Source organism: Styela clava, chromosome 9 (genome assembly GCF_964204865.1).
Source record: "Styela clava chromosome 9, kaStyClav1.hap1.2, whole genome shotgun sequence".
NCBI classification, from domain to species: domain Eukaryota; kingdom Metazoa; phylum Chordata; class Ascidiacea; order Stolidobranchia; family Styelidae; genus Styela; species Styela clava.
In genome coordinates, this window is record NC_135258.1 from 7,381,102 (window position 1) to 7,397,917 (window position 16,816).

A 16,816-nucleotide genomic window follows, 5' to 3' on the forward strand; every position below is an offset into this window, starting at 1 on the left:
TCGTGGGTTATACCTTTTTTTATTTATCAGCAGGCGGAGTTTCAAATTCTGATAACTAAATGAAAAATAGAAAAGTCTGTTGTAACATTTATTTATATTGTGCTGGGAAATTTTGCGCCTGTTTTCATTCTGAGATTCAGCTTATTACTCATTTCATCTATTTTCATGGAATCACATTATTATTTGCAAATTCTTTCATAAATAGTATGGGAAATTAAGTAAAATTGAATCAAAAACAGCAACATTGAGGAACGATACCTTTATTCATTAACAAGTAACATAGGATGATAATAATAAAATTAGAAATTTATCTCATGAGATTCGAATGATTTTGAGAGTAAACAAATAATAAAAAAAAATCATCGATTTGAATTCTAACAAGCTCGCAATGTTTGAACAAACAAAAACATTTGTTTATGAAATATTTAGTCGGTCAGTGATATAATTCTGACATCATATCTTTTTATCAATGTATGCTTTAACTTGAAATGATTAGCGTTAGTCTTAGATATTTTGAGACAAGAACCGATAAATAATGATTTTGCTAATATATTCAATGTCAGCCGTAAGGCTGGTGGGGTTATTTGCTTGCGTAGGTAAAACTTGAAGGTCGACTGTTGGTGTTAATATATTTGCTTAAAGTAGTCAAAACATGCGAACAGGTTTTTAGTGCAAAGCAACTAATTATTCCGTAATTTAATTGGAATTGTAATAGTTAAAATTCCATCCGTCGGACAATGAATTTATCAACTATATCTGACACATGCAGTTTGTGCATGAATTATTTTATTTGCATGATCCGCGTGATACTTGTTAAATTAATTAATATATATATATAGATTGTCGAGAATTGCTAAAGACAAAAAATTGTGTAAGACTTTGTGGTCTGGCTACAACAAGATCATATTAAAAATCCGCCATTTTCTTTCGTCACAAAATACACGAAACGATAATTTGAAAATATTTCTAGATAACCTTGAGTTGCGTCAAAAATAAACTAGGTATTTATGCATTCCTAAATCATTCTTTTTCAACTTCTCAGCCACAAAATGCATTGTAACGATGATCAATTGAGCGTTGATAAAAATCCTCCACACCCCCTTGAGCTTAAGTAGAATTTTATCTGAGACAACGTCATATTAATAACTGTTCTATTAATTGCACTCTCTGGGTTTTCTTCTTTTAACCATGCTTGATACCATGATGAATTGATGTTTTCAAGTTCGAATTATGTTTGTTGTAAGGTCGACATGTTCAAGCCTTAACGCAGAGTCTGAATTTGCATGCTGGTAAAAATGCCCAGAAAATATTTAAATAAATATGCACTTCAATAGTTCAATGTTAGTTATACTTACTGTGCTTAGTTACCGATGAGTGAACGTAAAAATTACATTTTTCAATTAAAACTGCACCATCATCGTTACACAAAGAGAATCAAGAGGGTAGGGTCTGCTTCACAGTCCGCCATTTTTAATTCAAACACTTCTTGACAACTATTATGAAACAGATACTGTATGATGAAAGTGCGGAAAACACCGAAATGGTCGCAAATGGACGCGGTCGTTCTGAGACGAGATGATCAGGTGATAAAAGTCTTAAAACAAAGTTCAAATTACCATGCTGTGAAAATTGTTTGGAAAATGTAGCCATAACGATGCATTCCAATTTAATTCGGATTCATTGTGTTTGTGTTCCTACAGTCACAACTTAATTCAACTAGATTCTCTATAGTTACACTCACCTTTTGCGAATAGGCAGGCGGATTGATGAAAGACATTCGGATGATATTACACCATTTAAGTCAGGGGTGACGAACCCATTTGCTACCGCGGGCCATTTTATCAGTCACTGTTGAGTAAGTGGGCCACACAACTTTTTAGTCATACTATGATACCTGCTAATTTTCATTAACAAAAACAAACAACTGTATCCATAAAGATTAAGGTATTTAATGATATATTGCAGCATAAGATAAAATAAAAAGGAACATTCAATGAATATTGTGCTCGGTGACATTTGTGGAAAGTTATTTGCCTTACGAAGCGCTACTTCATATTTATAGGATGAACTGAAATTTTTGGAAGTCTCAACTGATTACTAACATTTCCGTCTGTCAGTCTTGATCTGTATCGATTAATTAAGTTGGGTTACTGGTGGCGCCATCTCACTCGGCTGCGAGCTTCGCTCGGCTCGGGTGTTCAAGATCCGAATTTCCGTTCGAATACCGCAGCATTTTTTATTCGAGATTTTTTGGTCGACTAACTTAGTATCACCATACAATCAATGAAATAAATTGTAGTCTTTACTAATTTACCCAGATCTACGGATTTCCTTAATGTTGATATCTTGAAAATAATCTTGGGTGGTGGCATTGCGATAGAGCGGAATCAGTGTTGCAAGAACAGATCAAATTCGTATAATTTAATACGTAAAAAAAAAACGCGACTTAAAACTAAATATAATCGGAAACATTACATTTTCACAAAAGTTACCCCCGCTCCGTTAATCTTTATGCGTTTGTCGATAAGGCAGTGTAACTATGCTAATACCATGCTGGTCAATTTAATCCATTGCTAAAGGTATCGATGAGCCAACAAAAATAGATGTATTGGAAATAGAGTTACCAGTAATATTAATAATACTGGCTCCCGTTTTCGCTGTACAGTCTCCAAAGGTTTATGACTTCAAGCCAACTATACACTGAATGGCCTGAATGCTTCGCGGGCCGCACGAAATTCTCAGGCGGGCTGCAGGTTCGTCACCTCTGATTTAAGTCTTCAACAAGTCTTACGCCATTTTTTGTCCAATTCTTGACAATCTATATATAAAACACATATATATATATTATATGTGAATTCAAGCCGGGAAAGCGTATCGCAAGCCTTATGAGTAGAAATGTCAAAGCAGTTAACAAAACTTCTAGCAAAATATTTTTTCTTATACTTTTGCTACCCAAGCGATTATTTTTATCTAGCCATGTTTTTTAATTCTACTTCCGGTTTCCCAACTTCCAAATTGAGAACGAAATCGCATTGCTTAATGTTCATATGACATCTTGCTCAGTATTTTTCTGTTTACAGCTGATTATACTCTCAACGCGAAACAGGAAACAACTCCATGACGCTTTCCAAAAAGGAAAGTAATTTACCAATCGAATCTTAAATCAGTTTATGTTGTATTTAGTTGTCAATTTTGTGATATTGAATGATTTATTAAAAAAGGCGATTGCAGGAACTTTAATTTATATGAACGTGGCAATTATGTGCGTTTCCTTGAGTCACCACAAATGGTAGATTTCTTCAATACTACTAGTCAAAATTGTGCAAGCTTTTTCGTCAGCTTTGCGCAGTGGCAGTATCGTAACCAATGAGGTTTATCCGAGGTGCGATTATTGCTAGTTGAAAACTATTACCAATACCCCGCCCTTGTGATACAAACGTGTCGCCTGTGGCAATTTCTGAAGGGTTGTACGCAACCTATCCTGTTTACAACTGTTGATCTTCCCCATTATTAACGACACACAGACAGCGTATATTGCTGAGTTATTTGTGTTATGCTATGCCTCTCTCTTGTGATACGATCGCGTCGTAGAGGCAATTTTCTGAAGGGCTCTATGGGATTCGTGTAACTACAAAAAAAGCGTTAATGATTCTGAAATTCCACGTTAGTAGGGATCTTTTGTAGTAATCCCTCTTCACAAATGCACAAAATGTGAGATTTTAGAAAAACATCCCCGACATGTTATAAGTAGGGCTGGGCATTTCCAATCGAATATTCGAATCGAATAGTAAATTATTCGAATCGGTTCAAAGCTAAATTTCGAATCGCCGCCATCTCTTTTTTTTGTTTCCGCCAATGGTTGAAACAATTTCAAATGAAGGCCATTGACGTGGTCAATGTATATGTTTGTGTGCATATATTTCATCTCTGTTCTTTATTATGGACACTCTCAAACGATAATTATAATTGTCCAGTGAAAATATTCTCACATCGCATCCAAATAATTTGCAATTGAGATTAGCCTTTATTTTCTACTGCATGGAATAGGAAACGTTGGAGCGATCGCTGATTTTAGTAAGTGTTGCTATATTTTAGCCCCATCTTTTCAGAAATTAAATTAATATCCCTGATATCTTTATAATTAATGTTGGATACTCATACGAAGATATGTGGTTTGATAATCCACTCATAGACGTACAAAGCAAATGTTTATAGCTGTTAACTCACCCAATACTGCTCTGAAACTTATGTACCTTGGAATATATATGTATATATATATATATATAATGTATTTAGTCAAAAGTCTCCTTCATCTACAATTAGTCAAAATTTGAAACGTAGCGAGTACATAAGGATAGTTACTGTATGTTCTAATATTCTTCACCACGTATTGTCAAGAGTGCATGTTATTTGCCTGAAACAAGGTCGTTGCTCCAATTCATTTCCTTTGTGATGTTTTTCCCTCGCTCGTCTTTATCGTTCTTTGTTAGTTAGAAATTCAGTTTCATCACAATAAGTGCGTTTAGGGTTTAAGTGTATTTCAATATATCTGTATTTGGAATGGATTGTGCATCTTTACAATATACGAACATTTGGCTTTCAATACATTGTGTGCTCATTGACCTCTGAAGGAGTCCAGATCAGGGTTACATTCCATAACGTGTGTCAATTCAATAACACGTGAGCGAATGCGCAGTTAGGGTCAATCCTCCCCTATACTGTACTATAATTCAATTGTGTTCAACTTTATGTGAACCCGAAAGTCAGTTACATTTTTCAATAGACCCATCGAATCGAAAAAGACTGCTGAAATGGCTGTCATTCGTAGGTCACTGTCTTTATCATTTGTTTAACAAGAACTTGGAAATATAACTTCAATAAAAAAAACAAAAAAAAATATACTATATATATATAATTAATATATATGATCTTCCACAAACCTGACATATTAAAAATTGGAAAGCTTGGGAAATTAGACTGCAAGGTAAAATGCTCGATTGACTCACTGATGAAAAGCAATGAAATTGGCCTAGCCTTTATTTTTGATCACTATTGAGGGAATGAAGACTGCTTCACCAATGGCATGGAAATTGGTTTTCAAATGATAATGCCGATCGGGCGAAACTAAAGTACAGCCCACCAAGATACCAACACCCGAAAAGTAGGGTCAAAGTACTCATAATTTTTCTTGTATTATTCAAAACTTATTATGTAATTATTATGACAAATATTATCTAACAAAATATGTTAATTAATCTACCAAATATACATAAATGATGATAGCATTGTTATTGAAAATTTTAATCGCATATCAAGTTCTACACCAGTGGTTCCGAAACTTTTTATTATCATTACCCCTAAATTGAATTGCCAAATGCTCAAGTACCCATTTCATGAAGATAAAATTAAATTTATCAAATTTGATACCAACCACAAGAACATAAGAATTCATGAACACAAATACAATGTTGCTTTGTAATTGCTATAGTATTGCTAATATTCTTCATTTTCATTATTATAAACTACTTAAACTACAGCAAGGGTGCGACTCGCAAAAAAACATTGGATAAGGATCCCTCAACTACTGAATTAACAAAATATTATTTATAGTGAGGAAGGAACGAAGAGTTTTAAAATAGGCGAAGGAAGGATGCAAAAATTCACTGCTCTACACACACGCAGCCTTTTTATATATGATCCAGTAATGGTTTAAGTTTGGTGAATAAAATTCTTAGTCTTGTAAAAAGAAAAAATTGAAGTAAGGTATAAATCTATATATTTGGTACTCCCGTAGTATGTGAACCAAGATGGCGGACACCGGAATGTAGTATGTGTACCAGGTTAGGGTTATGCCATAATTTTATTCCAATTTTCCTTATTTTAGTTCTATTACGAGTTCGGGGACTAGCCAAAGTCAAGTGACTCCCGTAGTATTTGTACCTGAAATAATGACCTAACCCTAACCTGGTACACATACTACGTTCCGGTGTCCGCCATCTTGTTCACATACTACGAGAGTACCATATATTTTAAACTACAATAGCGTGCAATAAAGAATCAAACCGAATCAATATAAATACAACAATTTACAAATATCATATTGTCAGAAGTATGGATAAAAATGATACTTTATTTCACTATTAAGCAAAACATATAAAACAATATATGAGTAATTATTTTCGCTCTTTGTAGTTTTTGGCTAATTAAAGCAGAGCTAAATCAGTAATTTCAACCTTTGTCATGAGAACAACTGGAAAATAGACACAATATAGATGTGCGAGAAGTTAAAAATTCGTATAATAGCTTTTCTTATTGAACTCAGAAGGTAAGGCAGTCTCAGATACAACTAATATTTTGTGTATTCATCCGAGAATAGTAGTATTACGATAAGAATGACTGTGAGGCCGATCTGAGATTGTAGCTTGAACTAATGTCACGTGATGAGCAAAGGGAAACAGCCTAAGTTTCCATTCATCGAAGGAAGCTATGACACAGATAGTAACAACTAGAATCACGAATTTCAATATAAGTGAATCAAAAATTATGAGGTGAAAGTACGAATTGTATATAAAAGAAATTAAAGGACCAATCATCATTGCAAAGATCGTTATTGCTGTAGCAATCGAAGACCGTTTAATTTGTTTTAATAATCTCCTGGAATGTGCATTATGATTTTTTCTAAATTTCCATAAAGGATAAACAAAAAGAAAAAGTAAAGAAAATTGGAAAATTGCCATAACTATATACATAGACGCTATTTGCAACAGCAATATGGGGACCGGATATTTCTTTTCACGTGTGCAGCCAATTAAGGAATTGCTATATTCGCCGCGAATAGTCATTATGAGTAAACCCGTAAGCAAACAAATGCTCATAAAAGCTAAGACTAGCCAACTCAATGTTTGCATACATTTTTTGCATAGTGGCTTCAGTAAATCTGACCTGTAAAATTGTCTTTGACGCATCCAGTAAATCAGATACGGTATTAAGAGACAAATAGTGATCAAAGTATGCTTCACATATCGCAGGTTTCTGCATAATTCCGCTTCATCGTCATAAGAATAACGTAATTCAAGAAAATCAAGACATCCGAGTACAACGAACAATAATAGAAACGTAATGATCAAATATCTCCTAACGTCTCTAGCTACATGATTTTTCATTCTTTAATATCGATTCTGCTGACGAATTCGGTCCATGATTTCTTTGTTTTCCTTTTGTACTTTCCATTCATAAATCAAAGTTACGACCAAGACATAGATGTTTAATAAAATTGTGAAAGACGAAAAAATCACAGCCGCCAGCCATTGTCTGTATACTTTGTTTTTGCTGTAGAATGAATCGGTATCATTGACCGAAACATTTTGGCTTATTTGTAGAAACCACATCTTGTTGAAACTCCGAGAACATGTAAGCACAATGAAATTCTATTCGTAAAGCTTTTAAAAACGAAAATAGGTATTAATTAGTGCACCGCCATTTTGCAAAAAATATTATACTTATTTATTTAATTTGCGCTGGAGTTGCTCTACAAATAAAATTGCTGTATTTGTCGAGTAACGTTATTTCATATATCATTTAAATAATTTGCAATTTACGGAATAGACAAAATGTTTTATTTATAGTTGACTATAGAACGTCTGGCCAAATTTTAGCTCATATTTGCATGCAATTAAATATAAATAATGTTGTGAATTTCATTCGAAGTTAATAATTACGAGAAGTTATCTCTTACGTTTTCAAGCGCATGTTTCTACATTCTACCTTATTCAAAACTCCTGGATTTCTGTAAAATCTATAAAATAGGTTACATCAAGAAAAAAAATGACAACGAGCCTATGGACTCATTCTTGTTGATGGGAATTCTTTCTCATTCTCGATAAATTTATTTCGGCCTGCAAAAAAATATTGACGGTATCCCAATTACCATGAAGCAAGATATAACCAGTTCATTGCATAGAATTATTATCAAAAAAAGTTTTCTCACAACCCCTGCTATATGAAATGCTCAGGCATATTTGCTTCAAGTTCAAATCTTCACATTGCGCTTGAAAAAATCTTGAAAATATACAAAACCATTAGTTCAACACGGAGTCTGGAGATTCTTTAGAAAATATCCTTTCGGTGTCTCCTCAGACTTCAACTTTTGAAAATTTGAAAGCGATTTGCGCTGTAGTTGAACAAAGGGGCTATTTCTGCCTCAACAAAACGTGTTGTTCGCCATGCCCATATTCGGTATAGATTTCTTGAATATTTCCTCAAAGCCATGATATCACATTTCAAGTTAGCATAACGTTGCCGTACCATTCAATAAATCGATTGACAAGAAGAATGAGATGGAAACTCTAAAGTCAGTGTTACAATCAGGAAGCGTCATAGAAAACTGCAAGATTGTTTCGTATCTTCCTAGCAACATACGAAAGAAACATTTTCAGCAAATGATCGAACAAAAATTCTGGCAGGTTGATTAAAATGATGGATTGGTCCTGTTTAGTGGATAACCGTAATGTATCAGTCACAAACAAAAGCTTGGAAATGTTACTTCCATATTAAAAGCAATTAGAAAATAAACGAACATAGAAATCAAATGATTGACCGCACTAGAGCCTTATGCAACCTACGCAAAAAACTGATCATCAAATTCTTTAATTGAACAAATTTGCAAAATAACTGTAGAAACTCACGCCGCTACTGGGAAGGCCTGAGCACTCGGATTTGGTAAAAAAAAAATGGGGGACTAACATGATAGCGCAATATATCCGAGATATGTTGTAAAATATCGCTTTAGTATATTTCATAGGATTAAGAAAAATCTGAAAAAATAAGAAAAAAAAAGCAAAATCTCTCAAACGACCGCTCCAGTTTTCAAGTGCTGAAGTTTAAAATTGATTGATTCATTGTTCTTGCTTTTTGCTTTAGAGACGCTAGACGTCTTACGTACCGATGTATCGGTATCCGGTATCGGTATCGGCAATATCGGCCAAGTATCGGTATCGGTTGGATCAAGGCCGATATTTCCGATATATTTACTTTTTTGATAAGGTCAAGAATGTTTTAAAAGATAAGTTGAAATACTACTTTATGATTTATTTTTTTGTCCAGAGAGATCGTGAGATATGAGCCATACATGTCCCCACCCTCGCGAGGGAATAGGATTCACCTGTTTGAGCTATTTATCAGCCAAACTAGCTCAACTAATTTGGCTGTTTTCGCTGTCAAATTTTTATATTGACATTTTTAATATTACATAGTAATTATGAAGAAATATATCAACACAGCACATAACAAAAAGCAACTAGGCGCCCAGTTTTAAATCATACAGTGGAATTGGAGTCCTTGTTAACGCCACATGCACTTTGGGCACGGCTATAAATTCTGACTGTTTGTCGTCAAGTACGAGTGTCATTTAGTCCGTCGACATCGATAAACTAAATTACAACACAATTATCCCTCTACGCAGGTATTAATTTTGTTTAACTACACAATTTCTTTATAGATGTATTGACATGACCGCCTAGAGCCCTAGACTGTCTCAAAATATATGATAGCAATTGTAAAATATTATAAAATAGTGAAGTAAAAAAACATTCTCGACATTTATAGGTAGGCCTTCTTCTTGTCGGTGCTGATTGATATTCTTTCATGTTGGCTTTGATTTATTGTGGCGACGATTATGATCAACCACAAAATAAAATATTTGTAAAATTCTTTCAAGTTGAACGTAGGACGGCGGCGTTAGAATGTGTGGGCGATATTCGATATTCTTTTAATTCGATATTCGAAGGTCGCGATATTAACATTAACTTCGATTTGGACATCCCGGCTTATGAATTTTCTAATTGAACACCGAGATTACTAGCGTCACTGTACAATGCATCTTAATCCGTATCTGGATACAAACATCAATTTCATATTATGTGATACATATATCTCTTTTTTCGATCTGAAATAATGTGTACTATGAACAACGCTCAAAGACCATTGTTTTAACCCTTCTGCCCTACACTGCACACCTAGTTAAGTAATAATTACATAGTATCGGTATCGGAATATCGGTAATAGTGGTACATCTCTATTACGTACCAGAATTACGTCCAACGCGGCTGGCGACTAGCGTTATATTTGGCGTTTCGGAAATTATGTATTAGATTTATATAAAACGTGTCATTTTAATGCAGCTTATGTACGAGATATTTACATACATACATTTTCTGAAATGAGTGGACCTGTTGTTAGTAGGTTCGCTGTGAACACTATCATTGCATTTTGACTCAACCACAAATGGTCAAAAATACACTCCGATAACATTTTTTTCCCCTCGTCATCAGCTTTGCGCAGTGGCAGTATCGTAACCAATCAGGTTTATCCGAGGTGCGTTTATTGCTAGTTGAAAACTATTACGAATACCCCGCCCTGGTGATACAAACGTGTCGCTTGTGGCAATTTCTGAAGGGTTCTGCGGAACTTATCCTCAACGAACTTATAATTTAGAAAAGCGGGTTGCAGGTATTTTTGTTGTAGTAAGATTTCATCAAAAACTTAAGAGAGGTTTGCTAAGAATATAAACAATGTAGCACAGACGTGGAACTGAAGAATTCCATATTCCCTCGAGATATACGAGATTATTTTTATATTGGGATCATTTGTACAAAGACACCGACAATGCTCAAAATAGGAAAATTAGTAATTATTTAGTGAGGGTTTGGGTTAAGGCCAGGAATGCAGATTGCGCTGTAAATTCGAATATTTGAGTAATTCTTAACCCTAACCCCAACTGGATAATTACTAATTTGTTATTTAAAAACGTGGCGGGGGAGTTTTCTTAATTCTCACAATTTTTGCATTAGAGTCGGGGGCTTTGTTCAGAAGATCCCTAGATTCTTGCGATTTGTATGTAACTTGATCTTTCTTTTTGCCGATTAAAACTTTTGTCATTTTTGTTGTCACTCTGTCAGTTACCGGTTGTATAAAAATATTCAGCTTCTCTTGGAATATGATTCTCGTTTATGATACAATAATTTGATGTACGATGTACATAACCCGTGATTTTTGGGATTTATGAAATAGTATAAAATAAATATGAAGCAATGGACTGGTGTCCGTGATGATGTGAAATACAAAATTAATATTAATTTTTAATTTGTACATCCCAGTTTTATTTCGCGGAAATATGTGACAGTTACGTGAGGTTTTAGGGACACCACAAATGATAGAGTTCATTCACACTCCTATACGCAAATTTCTTTCTTCAGCAGTAGCTTTGCGCAGTGGCAGTATCGTAACCAATGAGGTTTATCCGAGGTGCGATTATTGCTAGTTGAAAACTATTACCAATACCCCGCCTTGGTGACGTAAACGCGTTGCCTGTGGCAATTTCTGGAGGGTTCTGCGGAACCTATCCCTCTATAAACTTATTTCAAAACGAAAGCTATCTCCAGAAATGGTATTTTGGTTGACCGTTCTAAAAACTGTGGACACGTTTCTATAAGGCTATTTAGCGATTTGGATGTAGCTGAATCTTGTTCCTGCTCCTCTTTATTTTTAAACTCCCTACATTACTGTTGTCGCAGTGTCACTTCTTTCCTATTCCCGTATCACAACAGAGGTCGTACTCATCGATATATATAAGTAACACGCGGGAGTATCGAGTGTTTTATGTTCGCAATTGCTTGAAGGCAGCGGATATAACCAATAAACATGCTGGATATCTTAATTTTACGGACAAAGCCATCATGTCATGATTTGCAATTAGATACATCGGTCCAATGTTGCGTTTGTATTTTACGTTTCGTTTACGTTTGTATTTTACGTTTCGTTTACGTTTGTATTTGAAGTTTCGTTTACGTTTTATACGTTTTACGTTTCTTGTCTTCTTTTTGAAATATTTATTACAGTTATCCCCAACATTATTCTGCTTCGCATGCAATGTTCATAACTGTACGAAGGAATGAAAGCATGAAGGACAAGAGAGCTACGCCCAAATATATGGTCTGTTCGCAGTATAGTACGGTTTACCGTGCCGTCAGATTACAGTCTACAAATATATTCACACCAAGCGAAGCAGTGCAGTCGGACACAAAATGGCGTCCGATGCCCGCAGAAAGTTCAGTGACGTCATATCAAACAAAAACAAATCTTACAGAGCTAACAGAAATATTTGAAATAAATAAAAGTAATAGCCTTCTGGAGAAAAATTTCATCTTCAACCACTAAAAATTTCAAAGCAATTGGTCCAGTGATCAAAGTGAAAAGCGTTTTTTAATATTTCCACTAGGTGTCTTAAAAGTGTCAAAGAACAACAAGAACAACATAACAACAAAACGATCGTTATGTCCACTAAACGTGTCCAATAAAACACATTTAAAATAAAATATGACACAATTCGCTTGTCAAATTTTCTAGAATTACAACAATAACAGACCTGCAGAGATAAGAGAAAATATATTCTTTGTCTTCAGAGTAAATGAACAAACATAAAATTATATCTATTGTAAATCATTTTTTCATGCGAGATGCCGGTCATTTATTCCAGAACAGAGATTCCATTCAGACATTTATAATCTCGTTCATCCCTTTCCTAAAAGTGAAATTTACCCTATTAATTGTTTAGGATGTCTATTCCAGTGTTGTGTAATGAAATTAGGAAAATGGAACTAGGTTGGACCCTGGTGCCTGCGTGATAATGGCAAAAGCATCAATTGCGTAAGAAAATTCTTTGCAATCTTCTATCTGGTCAACAGCTACATTTAGTCATGTACGTTCTTGCTTGTGAAATTTACCCCGATAAAGGTTAAGTTTACCTCCGGGTTCAGCCCTTAGTTTATAAATTGCGTTGTAAGGGATGTCGTGAAATTTCCTAGTATTTCGGGATCGACATAACAAAAATAGGTTTGGCACAGGAGTGCTGTAATCCCAAACAACATTGAAATAGTGGTTTTTAAAGACAATCATGTTTATATACAATTCAAACCCACCCAGTTTCTTTATCATCATGTTTTCGCATATTTTTACAAATTACAAGAAACATTCTATTATAAATAAAGAAACGATATTTTGGTTTGACCTTATCACGAATTGTTTTGGTTATAAACCGTAATCCTTTCAATAAACAAACAAAAGATTACTTGGAACATCTACTGTAAATATGACACAGTCACCTACAAAATATCAGAAAAATCTCTGGCTTCGATTTGTTCTTGCAATCAGTTTTGACTAACCTTGTTTCACACATACGCCCTGCTTGCTAATATCCATCATTATCAATTCTCTTTCACACCACAACACTAACCAAACTAGCTATTTTAAACATACTGCTCAAACATATTACAATGTCACATTATAATACATGTAATTCACCGTATTTCTTGGAACTGTTTATTTATAAGCTCTATTATTTTTCTTAAAGATTTCTTCATGACATCAAGGTATTTTGAGGCTGACAATTGACATTTTTGATTAATTTTCGTTGTTATAAATTACAACGCCCATCACGTATCATCCTTTCTATCTTTTTTTGGCAATAGACAGGAATTATATATTTACAAACCTACATACTTATAATAACATTTGATAAACAGAACAAAATGAAGGAATATTTTTATGTCTGATCCTAGTTCCACTCCATTAAACGTAACTTACCATTCAATCATACGGCGTATATTCAAATTCTGTTTGCAATCGCCAAGTCTAAATTTTTATGTTCATTTGTTATTCATTACACCACAAAATGTCGGAATCCTATTGAATCGGCGCTCCTGAAGTGTATGTACCAATATGGAGGTAACTAATTTTGTTCGCCTACTTTACATCAAGTTGTGTAAAGGGATTGAAAGATACCGGCAGGGGGTATATTCACTTGCTGGCTAACACAGACAGTCCCCGAGCTCGTGATAGAACTAAAATAAGGAAAATCGGAATAAAATTTTGGCCTAACCCTAACCTGGTACACATACTAGGGAGTAACATTGATTCGACTTTATTAAACTTAATACGTTTTTTAATCTATTCAACGGATTGGCTTGTGCAGAATTATTATTATTACATCACCCCGATAATTTGCCTTTAACTTTTGTTTCATTTGTAAACATGAATTATGTGACTGTAAACAGAAACTATAGTCGCTATCTAAATAAAATAAAAAGATATTCAAAACAATGTTTAAACTTGACAAATGATGACCTTGGTCTCTTTCAGCTTAAGAAGTGTAATATGGCTTGCTATTTCATTCTTATGCACTCACTTTATATGTATTTTATTGTGTGAAATGATGAGGGCTGATTTATTCATTTACGATTGTTCGTAACGAATGACATGACGTACCCACCACACGTTAGTTACCACAGATTTCTCCCAATTATGATGTCATTTACTAAACGCTTATTTTACGACAATGCGGTCAGATAATTTGATTAATACCCTTGTCAGTGGAAACAACTAATCTTGTTATTATAACGACGTCATATTAATATAAATATGGATGACTGGGTTCAAACATTACATTGTGAGGGAACAATTTATAACGTTGTCGAGAGCGATTTTCGTACGTCTAGGCTCAAAACCGGTTGACCTGATCGGAAAGTGAGACTCACAATCAGACTGTACTGTACTGTAGGCTGTACAATTAGGCACCCTATCCGCCAACGAATAATGATACCGCTAAGGCGAATTGCTAAGTTACGTTACCACATCCCTCTATCGCCTTATTGATCTTTCATTAAGCTGATATTAACGATTGTATTCATAATTTTCCGATAACTTCCTCAAACTGACATTAAAATCGTTAAGTATAAAGCGGCAAGTCTCATAATTGCAGTTGATTCCACACTATAGTTACAATATACCAACTCGATTGATAATTTGTAGTCTCTGTTAGAGGTCCAGCGAATATGACAAATTTGATAGCAAAGGTAAAAACTTGAAGGGCGACTGTTGGTGTTAATATATTTGCTTAAAGTAGTCAAAACATGCGAACAGGTTTTTAGTGCAAAGCAACACATGCAGTTTTGTGCATGAATTATTTTATTGGCATGATCCGCGTGATACTTGTTAAATTAAATATTTAAAAGATATTATTTAAAACTGATCTGGCTACAACAATATCATATTAAAAACCCGCCATTTTCTTTCGTCACAAAATACACGAAACGATAATTGAGTCAAAAACGATAATTTGAAAATATGAAACCAGGTGTATATCGCATTCCTAAAGCATTCTTTTTCAACTTCTCAACCACAAAATGCATTGTAACGATGATTAATTAAGTGTTGATAAAAACCCTCCACACCTACTTAAGCTTAAGTAGAATTTTATCTGAGACAACGTCATATTAATAACTGTTCTTTTAATTGCGCTCTCTGAGTTTTCTTCTTTTAACCATGCTTGATACCATGATGAATTGATGTTTTTAAGTTCGAATTATGTTTGTTGTAAGGTCGACATGCAGATGTAAGTTCAACACAGAGCCTTAACACAGAGTCTAAATTTACATGCTGTTAAAAATGACCAGAAAATATTTACATAATCATGCACTTCAATAGTTCAATGTTAGTTATACTTACTGTGCTTAGTTACCGATGAGCGAACGTAAAAATTACATTTTTCAATTAAAACTTCACCGTCATCGTTACACAAAGAGAATCAAGAGGGTAGGGTCTGCTTCACAGTCCGCCATTTTTAATTCAAACACTTCTTGACAACTATTATGGAACAGATTTCCGTATGATGGAAAGTTAAAGTGCGGAAAACACCAAAACGGTCGCATATGGACGCGGTCATTCTGAGACGAGATGATCAGCTGATAAAAGCTTTAAAACAAAGTTTAAATTACCATGATGTGAAAATTGTTTGAAAAATGTAGCCATGACGATGCATTCCAATTTATTTCGGATTCACTGTGTTCGTGTTCCTACAGTCACAACTTAATTCAACTAGATTCTCTATAGTTACACTCACCCGAATAGGCAGGCGGATTGATGAAAGATATTCGGATGATATTACACCATTTAAGTCAGGGGTGACGAACCCATTTGCTACCGCGGGCCATTTTATCAGTCATTGTCTCAACTGGATACTAACATTTCCGTCTGTCAGTCTTGATCTGTATCAATTAAGTTGGGTTTCTGGTGGCGCCATCTCACTCGGCTGCGAGCTTCGCTCGGCTCGGGTGTTCGAGATCCGAATTTCCGTTCGAATACCGCAGCGATTTTATTCGAGATTTTTTTGGTCGACTACCTTAGTATCACTATACAATCAATAAAATAAATTGTAGTCTTTACTATTTTATCGCAGATCTACGGATTTCTCTAACGTTGATATCTTGAAAATAACCTTGGGTGGTAGCATTGCGATATGGCGGAATCAGTGTTGCAAGAACAAATATAATATAATATATATAATCGGAAATATTACATTTTCACAAAAGTTACCCCTTCTCCGTTAATCTTTATGCGTTTGTCGATTAGGCAGTGTAAGTAACTATGCTAATACCATGCTGGTCAATTTGATCCATTGTTAAAGATATCGATGAGTCAACGAAAATAGATGTATTGGAAATAGAGTTGTCAGTAATATTAATAACACATTTAATTAATAATTTCGCTGTACAGTTTCCAAAGGTTTATGACTTCAAGCCAACCATACACTGAATGGCCTGAATGCTTCGCGGGCCGCACGAAATTCTCTGGCGGGTCGCAGGTTCGTCACCTCTGACTTAAGTCTTACACCATTTTTTGTCCAATTCTTGACAATCTATATATAAAACATATATATATATATATATTATATGTAAATTCAAGCCGGGAAAGCGTATCGCAATCC

General features: G+C 34.6%; 3 non-coding genes across 3 annotated transcripts; all 3 read left to right on the forward strand.

Moving 5' to 3' along the window:
* The first annotated feature begins 3,337 nt into the window (after nt 1-3,337).
* LOC120340249 (U4 spliceosomal RNA) lies at nt 3,338-3,476 on the forward strand. The gene has a single exon (XR_005569298.1). It is a non-coding gene; the product is annotated as a U4 spliceosomal RNA (small nuclear RNA).
* Nucleotides 3,477-10,326: 6,850 nt separating this feature from the next.
* Nucleotides 10,327-10,465, forward strand: LOC144427466 (U4 spliceosomal RNA). Its single transcript, XR_013477997.1, has one exon. It is a non-coding gene; the product is annotated as a U4 spliceosomal RNA (small nuclear RNA).
* A 791-nt stretch (nt 10,466-11,256) lies between these two features.
* On the forward strand, nt 11,257-11,395 carry LOC144427461 (U4 spliceosomal RNA). Its single transcript, XR_013477992.1, has one exon. It is a non-coding gene; the product is annotated as a U4 spliceosomal RNA (small nuclear RNA).
* The last annotated feature ends 5,421 nt before the right edge of the window (nt 11,396-16,816 follow it).